The sequence below is a fragment of the Peromyscus leucopus genome, chromosome 1 (assembly GCF_004664715.2).
Source record: "Peromyscus leucopus breed LL Stock chromosome 1, UCI_PerLeu_2.1, whole genome shotgun sequence".
NCBI lineage: Eukaryota > Metazoa > Chordata > Mammalia > Rodentia > Cricetidae > Peromyscus > Peromyscus leucopus.
In genome coordinates this window covers 17528392-17547018 of record NC_051063.1, presented here as the reverse complement: position 1 = coordinate 17547018, position 18627 = coordinate 17528392, and the positions used below count along the sequence as shown (strand labels likewise).

The 18627-nt window shown below is 45.7% G+C and overlaps 1 protein-coding gene across 4 annotated transcripts in view; it reads right to left on the bottom strand.

The window, feature by feature from the left end:
- Apba1 (amyloid beta precursor protein binding family A member 1) overlaps window positions 1-17813 on the bottom strand; it is a 210200-nt gene extending 192387 nt beyond the window's left edge. For 2 of the 4 annotated variants that reach the window (XM_028894022.2, XM_028894027.2), the window contains exon 1: window positions 17629-17812. The gene's annotated coding sequence lies outside the window, so the exon portion shown is untranslated. Of the gene's footprint in view, window positions 1-17605 lie in introns of all 4 variants that reach the window. The other 2 variants (XM_028894003.2, XM_028894013.2) reach the window with 2 other exon arrangements.
- Between the last annotated feature and the right edge of the window lie 814 nt (window positions 17814-18627).

Below are 18627 nucleotides of genomic sequence, written 5' to 3'. Positions count from 1 at the left end.
CCATGAGTTTAATTTCTAAACCTGTGATGCTTAATTAGTATACCCACTGGTGCGTAATGCCCCCTTGGAGATTTAGATCTTATGTCCAAGAGTCCAATTCACACTCTTTCCTGGGGGCCCCATACACACCTGAATATATGCTTTATCCCTACCTACCCTTCCAACTAAATAATTAAAAAAAAATTCACCTCTTATTCAGTGACTGAAACCTGGGGGTCCTTCCTCTAGCTCCTTGCTCATTATTCCCTGGCCTCCTGCACCCAGTGTGCTTCATTCCAGCATGTTCCACAGCTCCTCTCACATCTGCAGCAGCCTCTGAATGAGTAGCAACTTTCCACTCTGTAAAATTGGAACAGAGTTTTCTCTTCCAGCCCCTTCTCAGTCTAGGATCAGAGAAAGTCACAGATATGATCGGGTCTTTATCTGAAATGCTAAAATGGCCTCCTATTGTTTGCACAATAAAGAGGGATCCTTAGGGTGCCCTGGAGCTCTGGCCTGGAGCTCAGTCTGCAGCCAGCTGACCCTCACTGTCTCCTGCAGACACCATCTTCCTTCCCAAAGTCTTGGTGTAGGCTCTCCTCTCCTCCGCCCAAGTGACTTCCCCAGACAGGCAGCACAGGATGGGTCTCCCTGTAACATGCTGGCACTGCCATGTGCCCTGTGACACACAGCCATGGGTAAATGGCCGTGCCACTAAAAGGTTGGTTTTTCAGGGTCTCCAAGGCTCTGGAGGAATAATGTCCTCTTCTAACAGAATCCCCAGGTGTGACCTTGCAGAGTCCATGGGGGAGGGGCAGTGTTGTCCTGATGGGATCTTTGAAGACAGTGATAGCAGGGTGGCATCCTTCAAACAGCTGACTAGTGGACTAGTGACATGATTGCTCTTTAATATAAAGCAATCATGAAGCCTTCAGCTGTTTCCTTCGAAAGCTGAGAAATGCCCCTAAATGAGAAAGAAATGCTCTTTCCCATGACCTCCTCCCCATGTGTAATCCAAAGGTTTAAAGAGACGGAGTTAAAAAGCAGTGCAGTTTATTGGTTATATGTGCACAGACTCTAGAGCTGCATACAAATCCTGGCTCTGGTGTGTGCTGACTCTCCCATCTTGGGCACGTCACCCAACCTCTCTGTGCTTCCCGGCATCAAAATCCTTTGTCTTCATCTGTTAAAGGAGGTTTGTGACGGCAGCATATCCTGTAGTGCTGTCATGAGGACTGAATGAGCTGATGAACTTGTTATATGCTCTGTGCAGGGTCTCATGCTGTCCACTGCAAGCAGTACATAGTCACCTGCCATTTCATTATTACTGTTTTCAGAGCCTTCAGAGCCTTCTGGCTGAAGCTGTTATATTTTGGTCACAATAGAACTCAAAGCTTAAAACTAAAATGTCAAAATTGAAATATCCACTGGCTTGTTTTCTTTCACATAGAGCTGTTTTAATGAAAATATTCTGAATGAATAACCTTGTTGATTCAGATAAAACAAACAAAATGCCTGTTAGAGGATGGTTGTTGGCTTAACAGAGTGTGACAAAAACATTCCTCAAATATGCATAATAACCTGTTCATATCCAGTGAATCCACATGCATATGACCTTATTTACCTTTGATACATAAAGGACAAGATTAAATTCAGTTAGCTGTGCTTCACAATTAAATCAACCCAATTCAACAAGTCATTGTACTAAAGCAGAGCACACATACTCACAACCACCCAAGTGTTAAGAAAAAAGACTTAGGGCTTAGCGGTAGGACACACACACACACACACACACACACACACACACACTATGTCAACCCAAAAGGTACTTGTAAAAACTTAAAAAAAAAAACAAAACAGTGGAGTAAAATGTTTCCAGTAGACATATGACTATCTCTACGTCCAAGGAATTCAACTCCTAAATATATACCAAGACATATGAGTAAGGATAGATAGTAAGATTGTTCATAGTAGCTAACTCATAGTAGCCCAAAATGAAAGAGAGCCCAGCTGTCTATCAACAGGAGAATGGATAAACAAACGATGGTGTGATTACACAACTGAATGTCATATATTAATGAGAATAAGTAGACTACTAATGTGTACAGCAACATAAATGGAGCTCAAAGAAATTATGTCACATAAAATAATACAGGTAAAAAATGATGTAACTGTATTACTGGTATATATAATTGCTGTAGATTGATCTTGAACCCCTCCCAAAGATTCAGGAGTTGAAGCTTGGTATTGGGAAGGGGTCAAATGTTTAAGATTAGGGGACCAGATGGAAGGTCAAAAAAATTCTAGGACCCACATTCCTCCTTGCTCTCTGTTGAAGTGGAAACAGGTACAGACTAGGAAGGAGCAAGAAAAATTCTTACAGGATGTAAACAATGTTCTATTATATATCTTTATTTGAGGAGTGGTTACATTTATCTTTATATGTGCAAAATTCATCAATCTTTCTATGTATATGTTTTACTTCTGTTATAAAAAACCCTCTCATGAGCTAGGCGTGGTGGTGCAAGCCTTTAATCCCAGCACTCAGGAAGCAGAGGCAAGAGGATCTCTGTGAGTTCAAGGCCAGCCTAGTCTACAAAGTGAGTTCTAGGATAGCCAGGGCTGTTACATAAATAAACCCTGTCTCAAACAGACAAACAAAAACAAACATAAAACCCACTCTCAAGTAGTAATTTAAATTATGACTGATTGTACATGAAGTTAACAAAATTAATTTCCCTTTGCTTATTCCATATGTTATTGGAGAGTTAGCAGGGTGATCCACCCACAAATACACTATGTAACCCACAAAGGTTATTCACTGATGTCAAAACCCCTGACATGATTATAGACGAAGTCCTAGTAAAGACAACTAAGGCAAATGGAGGAATAAGAGTGGTATGACTCGTGCTTTCATCCATTAAAACCCTTTGTCTTCATCTGCTAAAAGAGCTGCTAGGGATGCACAGATAGGAAAGACCATATAAGTACACGGCAAGAAGGTGGCCATCTGCAAGCCAAGGAAGAAGCTTCCAGAGAATTCAGATCTACCAACTTCAGACCTGGACTTCCAGCCACCAGACTGGGAGAACACACATGACTGCTTAAGCTTCCCAGTCTGAGGTATTTTGTTACAGCAGCCTCTGGAGACTAAAACTCCAGGAGGTCAGCACAGGCAGGCCTCATAAAGTTGGCCTGTGGTTCCGAAATGCTATCAGAAAAACAAAGGCTAGTCAGACCTCTGTGGGCAAGCACAGAGCAGGGACTATGCTAGCAGCAGAGGCCTTTCTACTGCCAAGGGAGCAGGGTGTGTGTTTCCTCTGGTTATAATGTGGGCCCCACAGGAGCAGCCTGCCTGAGCTGGAAGAGCTGGTTTAAATCTTGACAAGGTTAACACTACTACACCCTGAGCAGACGCCAGGAGCTGCTGCAGACATGGAGCAATGAACTGCTGCTGGGGGGTGGGTGGTGGAAACGGCCTGGTACAACCACTTTGGACAACTAATCAGCAAAATCTCTTAAGATAAATACATACTTATATTGTGACCCCCAATTCCCCTCCTCAACATACACCCTACGAAATTCAGTATGTGTATGGACCAAAATAAATGTATATGAATATTCACAATGGTGCGACATCTGTGTCCTTTAAGAGAAGAGTGGGTAGACAATATATTCATACATGGACTAGACAGCAAAGAGAAGAAACTACGGATCCACGGGACAGCTGAACGTCTAATGTAATAGTAAACAGAGACAGGCAAAGATGCTGTGTATTAAACAAGTCCATGTATATGAAACTGCTCTCGGGTGACAGAGGTCAGAATGGAGCCTGTCTTTGGAGTAGAGTAACAGTGACTGAGAAGGGACCTGAGGTGGCTTCTGGGGCTCTGTTCTAGATCATGACCCAAGTGCTAATTATATAGGTTTTAGATATGCAAAAACTCAACCAAGTAGACACCTGGTATTTCTACTCTCTACTATATTTAAATGATGCTATAATATCTAATTAAGATTGGATAGTTTTGAATTTCTATTGTGATACTAGATTGTATTCCATGACTGATAGTCTGGATTTGACTTTTTGCCACTTAAGAAGAACAGGGAAACAGGGAAACTGAAGGGACTTCCCCAAGTCTTTCTTCTAACAAAGAGAAGCCAACCCAAGGAAGTAATACAGAGGAGCTCTGAAGAGCTTGAGATACTGCCTTGTGCACCCCAGCAATCCATCACCCTGTTACCCTGTTCTGGACAGGTGTCTCTGAGACCTCTTGAACAGCAAGACAGAGCCTTCTGATCCTGCCAAAATGACTGCTTAGTTTCCTGATTATGATTCAATTCCACGAATGAACCATGGTGTGACAACATGGGAGGTAGATTATGTTCCAGCTGACTCCACAAGTTCATTGGCCTGTGTCTAGTGCTGATATGCAAAACCCTGGGTAAGACAGAAGCAGCTTCATTTAGCCCTAAGATATCACCACAGCCATGGGTCCCCGCTACCCATCTAATGATCACAACAGCTTATAGTTATTTGTTTTGACCAATACAATGGTCTCCTTGTGATGCTTAGATTGGCTAATTACCAATTACTGGGCCCCTTTTCATGAAATTACAGGAATATATATATATATGGATTTTTAAATTGTATTTTTAAGTGTAGGTGTGTGTCTGTGTATAGGTTAAGTGGATATGAGTCCAGCGACTCAAGGGCCAGAAGAGGATCAGATCCCCTGGAGCCGAAACTGCAGGCAGTCGTGAGCTGCCTGACATGGTGCTGGTAAACAAACATGGGTCATCTGAAAGAGCAAGAAGAGTTCTTAACCCAAGGAGCCATCTCTCCAGCCCCAGGGGTTAAAAATTTAAGCCCACAAGCAATCTAGCTTTCTACTGAGGTTGTAAAGTCCCCTTTTGGCTTTTGTTTGGGGTGGTACTGATTGAAGACGGCAAAAAGACTAAATGTATTTATCCTTTTCCTCTCAAGAACCCACCTTAATGAGTATAAGATGGAGATCAGCTATACGTCTGCAAAGAGAATATGAGAGAAAATTCACAAGCCAGGGATGTCAACACGTTTCTTTGGAATGGCGAGACTGTAGAGTCTAGTGCTACAAGCCTATCAAAGAATAGCATGAAGGAAATTCTGGAAACAGAGGATCCACTGGGCAAGTTCAGTAGCGCTGAGTCGGCTCGCTAAAAAAAAAAGAAAAAGAACGGAAGCAGTAGCGGCAACACACTTGTCCCCTGGAGCAGCAGCATGCAGAGTTCCCTCTCAACAGGCTGGAACCCTTTACCAGTGTCTGACAGGCAGACAGTAGGAACCAGAAATCTCCCTGGCTTAGCAGTTAAATGCTGAAGTGGAGCGGCCACCCTGAGCCCCTTGTGAGGTCACTCTACAAGGCACTTTGAGATCACACCCTGGCTGGCCTTCTTCCCCTTCCCTTCTCAGTTTCCCCGACAGAGCCGGCTCCTTAGAAAAGCAGCCCAGCGCCACACAAACTCCATTCTCTGCGTCTGCTTCTACAGAGTCTGAGCAGCGGCAACACCCAGCCTCCAGCAGCTACCACAGATCTTCTAGGCAGCTTTTAGTGTCGCAGCCCTGAGAATGGACAGCCAGTGACAGCCAGACATTGGCTAAAAGCCTTCAGCATAAAGTAGAGCCATCAAAGTAAACAATGGATGGAAATAAGTACACTGTCATTTTGCAAGTGGGAAGAGGAAAGAGGGGAGCGGAAAGGAAGGGACGTCGTGAGTACAATGCACGGATAGCACAGTATAGGAAGCCCAAATCACTCACCTTCAGAAGCACAGTCTCCATTTCTACCAGGGGAGCCTCTTTCCACCCGAGACGCTGGCGACAGATGGATAATTAGCTACCCACCACCACCCAGTGATTTCCAAGCCTGCCCTCCCCTAGCGCCCCGCCCCTCGGCATTCATTCACTAAGAGTAATTTTGCAAACAGTCTTTGCACAGCTGGTAAGCACTATGTTGTGTCTCACGTGGAACAGCTTAGACATAATAGGACCAGAATCCTGAGCCTTTCGTCCTCTGCTCTTCCCTGAGCAGGCTTTAGAGATCTCACATCACTTACATGGAACACGCACTTGTAACACTCGCTCAACATTCTGTCTTTAAGAGGAGACATCATCTGCCATAGCAATCATAATGCATGCCAAGTCAAAAGCACACTTTACAATTTATTTTACACATACCATGCATTTTTCCAAGTTATAGCAAATTAGTGTTTTGGCAGGCTAAGATAGAGTACCTACTTGAAAATTGACTTCATTGTTCTTTTTCTTAATAAATTTTAATGAGGAATTTATAGTATTAATGATTTTGAGCTCGACTATCTAGTAAAGTCCTTTCTTCCAGCCTCTTAAATACATGCATGCAACACAGACACACACACACACACACACAATGCCTTATTATGGAGTTATATACAGATGATCTCTAAGTTATAATAGTTAGTTTTACGATTTCTCTCTTCATGATGATACAGATGTATATCCATTTGGTAGAAACCACACTTGTCAAATTGTGAATATGGATTTTTCTTGAGCTGACACATTGATGGCATACTCTCAGGATGCGGGAAGTGACATGGAGTTGAAGCTCCCAACCAAACAAGATTGCATGGGCAAGCAGTTGATGCTCTACAATGAAGTATGTTACTAGGCCAGGGTGTTCAGTAGATTAAGGGTATTGAAAGTATTTTCTACTTATTTTCAATTTGTAGTGGGTTTATCAGGATATAACCTCACCATATGTCATCAGGACATAACCTATTTTTAACACAGATACTGGAAACACATGCAACCACAACTTTATCATCAAGTGTTTGCACACCCCATTTTGATAAGATGAGTTAAAATTCATATACTTCCTAATAATCTAATTTCCAAGCTTGAAGTCGAAATTATTCTTAAGTGAGACAGGAGTTATGGTGAAGTCCTTGCTCTCCAGAGAGAAAACGTGTGGCTCCTCAATACCCAGAAAAGGTAACTACATTCTATTAAGCTCTCTTTCTGAGTAGCGGGTGTGGGATTCTGGTCCTGTGTCCAGTTTTGAGGAAATCACAGTGAGAAGCAGAGCTCCTGACCGGCCAAGCCCAGAACTGCTGCAGGGCTGCCTGGGTGGCAGAAAGGCCAGAGATGGAAGCAAGGCATTGGCCACCGCAGTCGCTCTCCAACAAGCCTCTCGCCTGCTGAAATACTGGCTCGGTTTTGTTTTGTCTGCTTGTTTTTCCTTCTTTCTTCCCTGACATTCTTTGCCTTTTATGGTAGGTAGCAGAGGGGGTAAAACTTTAAGGCCGGACTCTGAGCCCCTAAATTTAATCACAAAACGTTAACTCTGTCACTCCCAAAGGTTTGTTAGGGACAAGGAAGAACTCCTTTCATAGACAGATAAACAGGATCCACAGACGAACAAGGGTCTCTTCCCGCCATTTAATGTATGAATACTTACCGCACCGCAAGTGTGTGTGCACAGGTGCGCTGTGTGTACAGAGCAGGCAGGACTGGACCTAGTGGACTCGAGGGTGAGGCAAAGCCCTATGAAAACCCCGACCATGGGTCAGCAAACAGGTCTCTGAGACAAGCCTACCCAGTTGCCCGGCACTGCACTGCTTAAGAACTGAAACAGGTCTATTTTTTAGATAGCTGAAAAAACAAAAAAAAAACCAAAAAACTAAGAGCAGTTAAACTCTTCTGACATGTGAAAATCTTACGCAGTTCCAGCATCCTTGAATCCACTTGTCAGAACACGAGCTACGCTCTCTGGCCTTCACAGTGTCAAGGACTGCTTCCGTGCCACGGTAGCAGAGCTGAGAAACTGTGACAGAGACCACGTGCCACACGGAACCTATTTACTCCCTGGTTCTCCACAGAAGAGCCTGCCGAGCACTGGCGTAGAGGAAGGCGTGCTAAGGACTAGGAGTCATCCTTGCTTAGCATCATTATGAAGGAAACGGTGTGTCTATCTTACTTTAGCCTTTTGGGTCTCACTTAGCTTTCCCAGCGGCAGTGTAGGAAGCAGTGGGCAGGCCGTGTTTCATTACTGCTCTTTGGGAGCTGGGACGGCTGAGGTGCAGCCATGTTCATTGCTCAGAGTTTATGCTGGCTGGCACCATATTCTGACTGGTCTTGAGTCTTTTCAAGTCCATGGTATCCAGACCGGAGAGGTATCCATGCAATACACACTCACACACACTTTCACAACACTTACACATGCTCACACATATCTCACGCACATACTCTCTCACACACTCACACACACTCATACACATTACCATACTCACACTCACATACCTACACACTCATACACTCTTACTCTTTCACACACACTCACAACCCTCTTACACACTCACAACCCTCACATTCTTTCGCATATGCTCACACATTACCACACTCACACACTCACACATTTTCTCTTACATACACACACACACACACACACACACACACACACACACACACACACAGGTGAAGGCATCATAAACGAGAGTCCGGCTTGAGCAGATAAGGTGAGAGGCTGCCGTGAGGATAGGAAAACAGAAGAGACTTGGGGACCAGAACCTAGCCTCGGTCCTATGCATGGACCTCAGAAAGTTCCCTTTGCCTTGTCCTTTGGTTTCTGAGGAAACCACTATGGGTCTCAAAGTTCTGTCTCAGCTATAATTTTTCTGCTGATGCAGTTTTGAAGTTGTTAAATCGTGAAGAGGCAAAGTTGAGTTAGGTGTGTGGATGGTGTGTAATACCATAATACCTGGCACCCCTTTGTGTTAATGTGTGGTCACTGCACTGAGAACACACTGAGATTGTGGAGAAGGATTTGATATGTATGCCCATTACACAACTGGACAGCCATAAATTATGCAATCATACTTGAACACAGCCTTGAGCCGGGAATGCAGCTCATTGGTAGGATGCTTGCCTAGCACACATGAAACTCTGGGTTCAATCCTCAGCAATACACAGAGATTCAGTTAGGCTTTTGTTCAGCCCGTCACTATGGAAACCTTCATGTATGGACTAACTTCTAGCTCCTGCAGAACAAAACGTCCCCAGGTGTCAGTTCAGGCAAAAAGATTCTTGTATTTCCAGGTCATTTGGGAGAAGTGGTATACAAAAACTATTTCCACAACTAGGAAAAATACAGTAAACTAAAATTAGAATTAATCATCTGAACTCAACACCCAGGCACTACAGGGAAGCAGGTCTGGGGAGGGCTCACCAGGAGAGGGTCAGGAAAGAGCCATGAGGAGAGAGGAGCGCACTCCACACTCTTGGGGTCACATGCTCAGAAAGCTGCCAGATTTAGCTAGGAACCAGCCAATCTCGTCATTCGATTTTTGCATACTTTTCAATACTTTGCATAATTTCTTCTTTGGGAAATAAAATATATACTAGAAAACAAAGTTTCCATTTCTGAGTGTTGTGACATCTATACCCACACCACCAAATATCCAAATATGTTAATGATTTGAAACAAATGGTAAAACCCTTCAGACATGAAATTATTTCACATTATAGGAAAATAAGTACTTTTCTGGCTGGTTTAATATAATGGGCAATGTGTTTTACACTGTGTGTCAGGACCCATTAGTGCTGAAATCAGTTTAGTGTGCTGGCAAACCTGAACAAAATAGAGCAGAACAGGGCAGAAAACAATGTGCATCACACATAACTGAAGACAGATATTGTTGCACACATGTGTTTCAGTGGTGTAGATGTGTGTGTTCACACACAATGGTTTATATAGACCATGCTATTGTAAGTTGTATTCTTGCTAAGAATCGTGGTCAACACATGTAAGAATCCATTACAACCAAATGGGAACCACTGCGGTATAGTCTAGAGCAATAGTCCTAACTCATCAAATAGAAAAGCAGGAGGTGATTATTCTTGTTGAATGGAACATCTTTAAGTGACAAACTTTCCCCCTGCATTAAAATATGCTAAAACTTTGATAGGCCTGGTGGACCTGCAATCCTAGCTACTAAAGGAGACTGAGACAGGAGGATGGCTAATTCAAAGGCAGCTGGGACAACATCCTGTCTACTGTTTGTGGGGAAAGGAGGATACTTAGGCATCCCTTGTCAAGTATACTTCTTTAAATAATATGTAACTATTACTAAATACAAACTTGCTCAGGAGAGGAAGACTCATCAAAAGTCAGGCACATTGATCTTGACATCATTTGGAAGGATGAGCAATCGGCTCCTTTACGAAGCACACCAGGGTTATTTTTCACACTGATTGTACACTAATGAGTACACCATGGAACAGAAGAGGAAATGTCTAGAGAAACCTGGCGGGCCGAGTTAGCTTTGCACAATCGTACCTTGACAGCTTCTCATGGTCACATCACAGACACCAAAATAAAATGAAACTGCCATTTCAAAACAAAACAAAACAAAACAAAAAAACCAAAAATACATTTAAGGAAAGAAAAAAATCTGCTTTATGCTTAAGTACCTACGATGTTCCCCTATTTTGTAGAGAATTCTCTTAATTACTTTCTTCTGATTGTCAGAAACCCCAAAGCCTAGTAGCTGTGAGACAACCAGCATTGAAAAGCAGGCAGTCCCGAGTGCAGGGGTGATGGTGACTGAACGAACGTAAAGGAGAGACCATGTCAACAACAGCTAAGCCGCAAGACTGCAGGCTGCAGGAAGAGCCACCGTGTCCCAGGGGCTGCCTGACCACTACCAGGAGAAGACAGCCTGGAGCAACCCCAGTCAGTACAAGACAGGGCTGCTTATGGAGGCCATGTAGTTGAGATACCATGAGCAGCTGTATCCAAGAGGAAATGGGGTCAAGATTTAACGGGGATTTAAGTTAGATATTCCTGAGAGGAGCTGCGCCGTTCCCTCTACTGGATATCTGTATACTGTGGGGACCAGCCCCCACCATTATTTACCACAGGGACTCTTGAAGAATCAGGGATAAGAAACTTAGTTAGAAAGAGAGAGAGAGAGAGAGAGAGAGAGAGAGAGAGAGAGAGAGAGAGAGAGAGAGAGAGAGAGAGAGAACGAGAACACAGGATAGACTCAGGTGTGCCTGGATCCTTATCCAAATGAACCCTGAACTTTAGTCCAAAGGTCTATTTATAACAATGCCAAGGGGTGGAGCAAAAGACCTCCCCTTGCTAGTTACAGTCAAATGTAGACCCTTACAAACACCTGGTACCCAGGCCCATGGTCCAGTCAACCTCTTATGCAGTCCTGCTGGGTACAGCCACTAGGAAACCTAGCGGGTTACCACAGTATGCAGCCATGGGAAACATGGTTGGGACATCATGGTACTCCTGTAGGAAAAAGAAAGAGATGTTCTTGTGTGCTGAAATTGAGCACCAAGTTTGTGAGTTTGTAGTGGCTACTATTACAGAAACTCAAGCAGTGTCGTCGTATCCCAAGGAAGGAAGGAAACGGATAGAGACAAAGTGGTCTCCTGATGACATGCTCAGACCTTACCCTACTTTGTTTCCTGCTGCTGTGGATAAAACAGTGACCAAACCTACTTGTGAGAGGAAAGGCTTTATTCGGCTTACACATCCAAGCCACAGTCTATCACTGAAGGAAGTCAGGGCAGGACCCTGGAGGCAGGAACTGAAGCAGAGGCCGTGGAGGAACACTTCTTACTGGCTTGCTCTCCATGGCTTGCTCAGCCTGCTTTTTTATACAGCCCAGGAGCCTGCCCAGGGGTGACACTGTCTACAGTGGGCTGGACCCTCCCTAAGCAGTCATTAATGGACAAAATGCCCCAGAGGCAGGCCCACAGGCCAATCGGATGGTCCCCTCTTCCCAGATGATACTAGTTTGTGTCAAGCTGACAAAACTAGAGAGCACAGAAGTTAAGGCTTATGAGAATAAATGATTTCATATTGTTTGAGGGTAGATATTCCACTTCCAAATTATTAGTTTTACATATACAACTTTAGGTAGATGCAGGTAAATAACATATATTAGGTACAAGCAGACATTTCACCATTTGCTTATATTACTAGAATGTATAAATTCAAATGGCCATGAAACCCTTTTCAAAACCTTTTTTTGGAAAACTTGGGATGACCTTATAATCAAGAGTACTTTACACAGGAGAATTGAGGATGATGTGCATCTCCAGTACTGAGCACTGTCAATGCTGGCTTATGAATGAATGGAATATGGGCAGCTGTTGCAGTCATTTAAATCGCTATATTAAAAAACCAATAATTGCTATCAAACCATTTCTTAATCTGTTAAATAAAATTCCTTATGGTGTGTCTCTATGCCATATGGAACAGAGGCTCGGGGCCTCCTCAGGCCACTTCTGAGTTTATCTATAACTTTGATTGACTGTGGGCCCCACACACGACTCTCCATTCCAGCCAGTTCACTCTGTTTCTCTGTTTCAGAACTTCTGAACAGTGCTCAGGCTTACACGAGCAACCTGAAAGTGCAGGGGGCTTAATGTCCCTCTGCAGGGGAAAAGATGGGGAAAGATCTCTGGTTCCCATCCTCTGGTGTGCAATTAATTCTGAGCGTGGTCTACAGCTCAACTGCTCAAAGCAGTGACCTGTTCACATTAACTCATCTCTTACTGGCTTGCTTCTTCTCTTTGTCTCAAGTTCTTCACTCTCAGTTTGTAATTCTTGGGCTTGTCTTCCCATGAAACTATCTGGACTCAAGTCCTTGTTCCAGGGTCTAAATACATAAATAACATCAGTGTCATATGGTGATTTCCTGTCCTGCTTTGGAAAGCTGCTAGCTGTCTGCAGAATGCAAACTGAAAGAGTCATACCCCCCTCATCCCCTATACCTGGGTTGTGAGATTATTGGAATCAGTATTTAATGACTGACAGTGAGTACTTAATGACCTCCTGTTAATGCAAACAGCTGTCCTGTGTGCTATGGGGTCTAGTCACTAGAACAAAACAGAGGTCTAGCCTGGAGGACCTCACACTTGCAAATAGGACTTGAAATGGGGGGCGGGGGAGGTGAGACTACCACATTTAGAGAAGATTCAGACTTCAGAGTGTTCCAAGCAGAGGGACTGTTTCTGACAGACTAGCATCTCATCGCTGCCCACTGTCCCTCTCAGGTTTTTTAGCTTTAACATGTTTGGCTGAGAACATGGATCATTTCAGAAACCCAGTGCTGCCTCTCAGGTCAGCACAGTTGGTACTTGGTGACTGAGCCTTGTGGTGACAGATTTACTACTGAAAGGCAAAGCAGATGCTTCTCTAAGTGGCTGCTCCTTCAATCAGGTGGGACACCATGTCCCAGGTAAACCACAGAGCCCAAACGTGCTGCCCTGCTGACCCTTGAACTTGCAAAGCATGTTCCCACCTCCAGCCCTTCTCTCAAACATTGATACAGCTCATTCCCTCTCAGTTTTAAACTCTGTCTGTTTACAGTCTTCCCTGGCTTTCCTAAACGCTATCACCCCCTACACTGCCCCACTGTCTTGCCTTGCCTGATTGATTCTCTTTCCCCCTTTTCCCTTCTTTTCATGTGTTTGTGGGTTTGATATGTACGCACACGTATGCATGCTTGCATGTGCATGCATGAGGAGGCCCTAGATTGGAGTTGGACTTGTCCTCAACTGCTTTTCTATCTTATTATTATTTTGAGGCAAGGTCTCTTAATCAAACCCAGAGGTTGTTGATATGGCTTATCTCTCTGGATGCTCTGGGGAATCCCGCCTGTCTTCGGAGGCTGGAATTACAGGTCGGCCACCACGCCCACCTGACAGTCATGTAGGTTCTGGAAAGCCACGCCTTGGTCCTCCTGCTTGTACAGAAAGCACTTCAGCCACCGAACCACCTGCCTTCTCCCTCTCCCGCCATTTTGTTCTTATTCATACATGACATATGATGCCACCTATTTATTTCATTGTAGGCCCCTCCCACTAAAAGCTCTGTGGTGCTAGGGAGTCTTCCAAGTTCCCTACTCTACCTCTATCATTTCAGCTAGCCTGGCGCAGAGAGGGTGTTTGCTAAGTATTTGTTAAAAGTACAACCAAATTTCATCATTCAAGCCTTGAAATGATCACTAGCTACAGATAAAGTAGTATAGTCTCATCTGCAATCATCATACTCAAGGGCCTCAAGCAAACATGAGTATTTTATGGAAAACAGTGTCCTTGTTTTTCAAGATCAGTGTAGTAGCAGGTATGAAGACACAATCAGGTTTATATTACCATAACCTTATACAGGTCACAGGATTCAACTCACTGGATATCCATTGTTTAAATAAATTCTGAAATTTCAGATCTCAGAGGCTATATTTAACTCACTAAAACAACTAATTTATTCATGAATTCATGGGACAAAAAAAATCTATTGAATACTTACGATGGGCGTGGTGTCGGGTAAGGTGCTATAATTGAGTTTTGAAAAAATTACAGCAATGAACTTTACACTGCACTGTAAAAGCCATATCTTGTTGTAATAGATAAGAAAAGTTTATTTTTTTAAAAGAAAGTCTTGTTTTTCCCCATTATTTTATTATAAACCTTATTTATTTAACTCAAAGATCCTCCAGAGAAAGTTCTCATAGGAACGCTTTCAAGTGGAGGCAATTTTAAAAGTAAAAATTCTTTCCAGGGGAGTAAGGGATGGAACCCCCACTGAATTTAGCAATACTCAATGCTCACTATTGCAAAAATGAAGTAGTTTCCAGAGCCTGGGGAAACTCAAGCACAGAGAGAAGCCCTCCTTGCTGGGCGATGGCCATCCACTCACGCCCATTTCCCACAGTGCCACAAGCCCTCGCCCTTCTACCCCCAGCCTCCACCTACCCTTCCTTGTCTTCCATCTCAGTTCCTGTTTCCGGCTCAGGAGTCCTGCCTCCACCTGGTGTGGCCCACCTCTTGAAGGCTTTATCACGGTAGCCTCCCGCTCACATCTCCCTTTCTCGGAATTGATTTATAGCCCAGGCTTATGAAGCAAGGCTTCCTTCCCTTTGCTGTGCCCGTCCTGTGATGTATCACCCTCTCCTTCACCACCCAACTTATTAAAAGACAAGTCTGTTTGCACGGCTTGCCGGTCCCGTTCTCTCGATTTCTTCTTTCTTGTAGCATAAAAGCCCAATTTCCCCGTGGCGCCATGGTTTACTCCTTTTGGCCCCACAGGTCAATTTTCAAATGTCCTTTACTTCCAAGTCTTCTGAAATAAAAAACCAAACTTTTAAAAAAGAAGCTCATAATAGAAGAGAGAGGCATTAAAGCTACTTTAAGGGAAGAAAGGGCATCCATGCCAAACAAATGGCTGGCTGCAGCCTGCAGGGAAAGGTACGGCCATTTACCAACTTGAATTACAGATTCAAGCTATACCTTTAACCTCGCCAGGCCAAACGCTAGAAAAGCAGGGCATGGCATTTGAAAAATCCTCTCATTTACATGAGAAAGGAAATCAGAAATTCTCAAGTTTTCCATTGTGATGCTGTGCAATCCTTTCTCAAATCAGGTTATTATTTACCTTGCAATTTCTAATATTCTTGAGCTGTCTTATAAGATGTTTGCATATATGGTTTTACTTGCAAATACAGAAATAACGTTTTTTTAAAAAACTATAAAGAAACCAAAACCTCTTATATGACTTTTTACATCCACCAGAAAGAGATATGGCTGAAGTAATAAGAAAGTAAAGAACTAAGATTCAAAATTCATTTTTATGAATCCTCCTTTCAATCTTGGGTGAGATCCAACAACCTCACATTAAAATTTTAGAAGGCTTGACTTGAAGGACATGGGGCAATTTACTTTATATCGACAGCTTCCAGGGCACCTGGTCCATATATTATCATTAATTTTTAAAAACGATAAATGAGAAGGAAAAATCATATGTGGGTAGGCCTTAGTTCTATTATTTTCAGTGTACCAATGGGATAATGCAATCTTTGCCCAAAGAGCAAAATTTTTAAAAATTTAAGAAAAAGAAATAAATCTTTGGTTTCAATGTGTTATATGTTTATTTGTACAGACCTGATTATTACAGGCTTTTCAAAGAGGCCCAGGGCAGCCCATTTGGGTTCTGACAGCAATTCAGTAGAATTTAAGATATTATGACTAAAATGTGTCCCAAGCAGATTAATCCACTCACGCGATTCACGCGATTTCAATAAAGTACTGGGCTATTAGCATCAAGGTGCATTCGCTCTGATGGATACTGCAGGAGAAATATAGACTCCAGGGAACCGAGCTGCAGTGGACATACATGAATATGCCATCTCGATTTCTCTCTCTACCCAGCCCTATCTTTATTACGCAGAGGAATTTAAGCATCTATAGACTCTGGATGTTTTTTGGTGTTCCTAGACATCACCGAAGAGCCGGTGATTTGCCAAATTTCCTCCGAGTGAGCTGCTGCACTGGGAAGGAAAGCAGGGACTTTGTTGCCGGAGATCTTATCACCATGGGTCTCTGGAGATTTCAGTTCCTAAATGGACCTTCTAACCATTGTGAAGGCTGGGAGAATGGGTGTTAGCAGAAATAAAGTATCCCGTTTCCCAAGGGAAAACACCCAAGAAGAACGCAAAACATTTCTCGGTATGGGCTTTTTCCTCATTTTGACCTCCCTCCCAACCTCTTTCTTTTATTTTTAAAGGCCCCCACCCCCTTACACACCTCCAGAGTTCATTCTAAAAGAAGCAACACAAAGACTATCCATCCTTCAGTCAAAAGCTTTTCAGAATGTACATGTGGAAGAGAGTCTGGCGATAAAAGTTGCGGGCAGGGGAGAGGAAGGTGACCATTAAACACCCTTCTCTTTGGGTTAGACACGAGATAAACAATAGAAATTGCAGAGTCAGGCAGTCAGAGATCCGACGGAGGAGGAGCTGGAAAGTGTCAGAAGAGCTCCCTTCAGAACCAGGGACACCGGCAGTCTCAAAAGGTGTAACCATTATCCATGTGCCTCAAAGCAAAACGCTCATTTCCACATCCCCGAGTTCTGGGGTCCCGGAAAGGGGAAGCGAGAATCCCTACACCCAGCCGCCCAAGAACAGAAGCAGAACAGAAACTGTATGTACTCAGACTTGCAGGGTCGAAATAACCAACACTCTCCCACAGTGTTAGCTGGTGGCATCAAGTCAGGAAAAGCAGATCGCTGGATGTGGGGCGCAGTTTGGGGAGCGTGGATCCAATAGCACGCTACTCACTCTTACACGGGGTTTTACAAACCCGGCCTTACCCTACCGCTTCTCTCTACACTTCACACACCAAGTGCATCCTGCCCACCTCACGGTTTCCATCATCAGTCAGCCAGAGAGGAGGGATCCTAGCGGGGATTCCTGGAAATGTCATCCCCTACACCTCGGATCCGCCACCTCCATCCCCACTGCTATCACACAGACACACAGACACAGACACACACTGACACACACACGCTCCTGCCATGATTATCATCAGGCCCGCTCTTCTCAAAGCCGGGTATCTCAGCGCGCACCGGACGCCTGGCATCTCTCTGATACACACCCTTCCCCCGCCTCGCTGGCTCCAGGCTTTGCCCCCTGGATGTCGCCTGCTGTCCCCGTTCATCCGCACTATTGTTCCACGCAGCACCCCTCGCTCCCAGGATCGCCCTTCCGAGAGCAACCGGGCTCAGTCCGGGGCGTCGGGACGCCCCGCACTCACCCAGCCCGCCCTGGCGGTGGTACCTTGCCTGACAGCTGGGTCCGCGGGCCCGCGGGAGCAGGCGGCGCTAGTGACAGCGACCGTGCCAAGCCTGGGAATAAAGCTGCTCTCCAGCCGCTCCCGCCTCCAGCGCCACCATCTTCCCCCGCCGCCACCGGGACCGCAGCCGCCCGCGCCCCGCTCCGGCTCTAGCTCGGCAGCCGCTCGGGCCCCTCCGGCCGCGGCCCCACCCCCTGCTCGCCGCCCGCTCGCCCTCGTGACGCGCGCCGGGGCCGGGCGGCTGCGACTGACGGCGGCGGCGGGGGGTGGGGTGGGGGGAGCGCGCGCACGCCGCGTGCAGCAGCGCCCCTGCCTCCCACGCCCACCCGCGTGCGCGCGCGGCGCGGGCCCGACGCGGCGGCGGCGGCGCAGGAGTTTTGCTCCCGGCGCGCGCGGGCGTGCAAAGTGTCCGCGCCCCTCGCCGTGGCCGCGCCTGCGAGTCCCTCCCTCTCGTGGCCGGGATCCTGGAGTGGACTACGTGGCTGCCTCCCGCGGGGACCCACGGGGACCTCCATCGTCCCCCCCCACCCCGGGTCCCTAACGCGCATCCCGGGCCCGATCTCTGCGTGTGGGGTCCGGCCACGTTTAGGACACGGAGCCGAGCAGCCGCGTGGACGGCTGCGCGTGTCCTCCCGTTAGTGACCCGGGGCTCTCCCGCTTCCAGGGTCTGAAACCCCGCGGCGCCCGCGGAAAAGGTTTGCAAGGCGGCGCTGCGCTCCGCACGTGGCCGCTAGGGGGCGCCCGCGCGGGCTCGAGCCGAACAGGCTGGCTGCCCGGCCGCCCACCGGGGGCGCTGCCCGGTCCCGCTCCACCCTGCGAGCATCTGGAAGGCGGAGTTGGAAAATGGTCCACTTGGCTTCTACAGGCGGGTTGCTAGGAGCTTCAAAGAAGTCTTCCAGCCCGGCACGGGTGATCTGCTCGATCGATGACTGGGATCTCAGGAGGGTGGGAACCCTTGGCATCAGGGACCAGGTGGCAGGTGC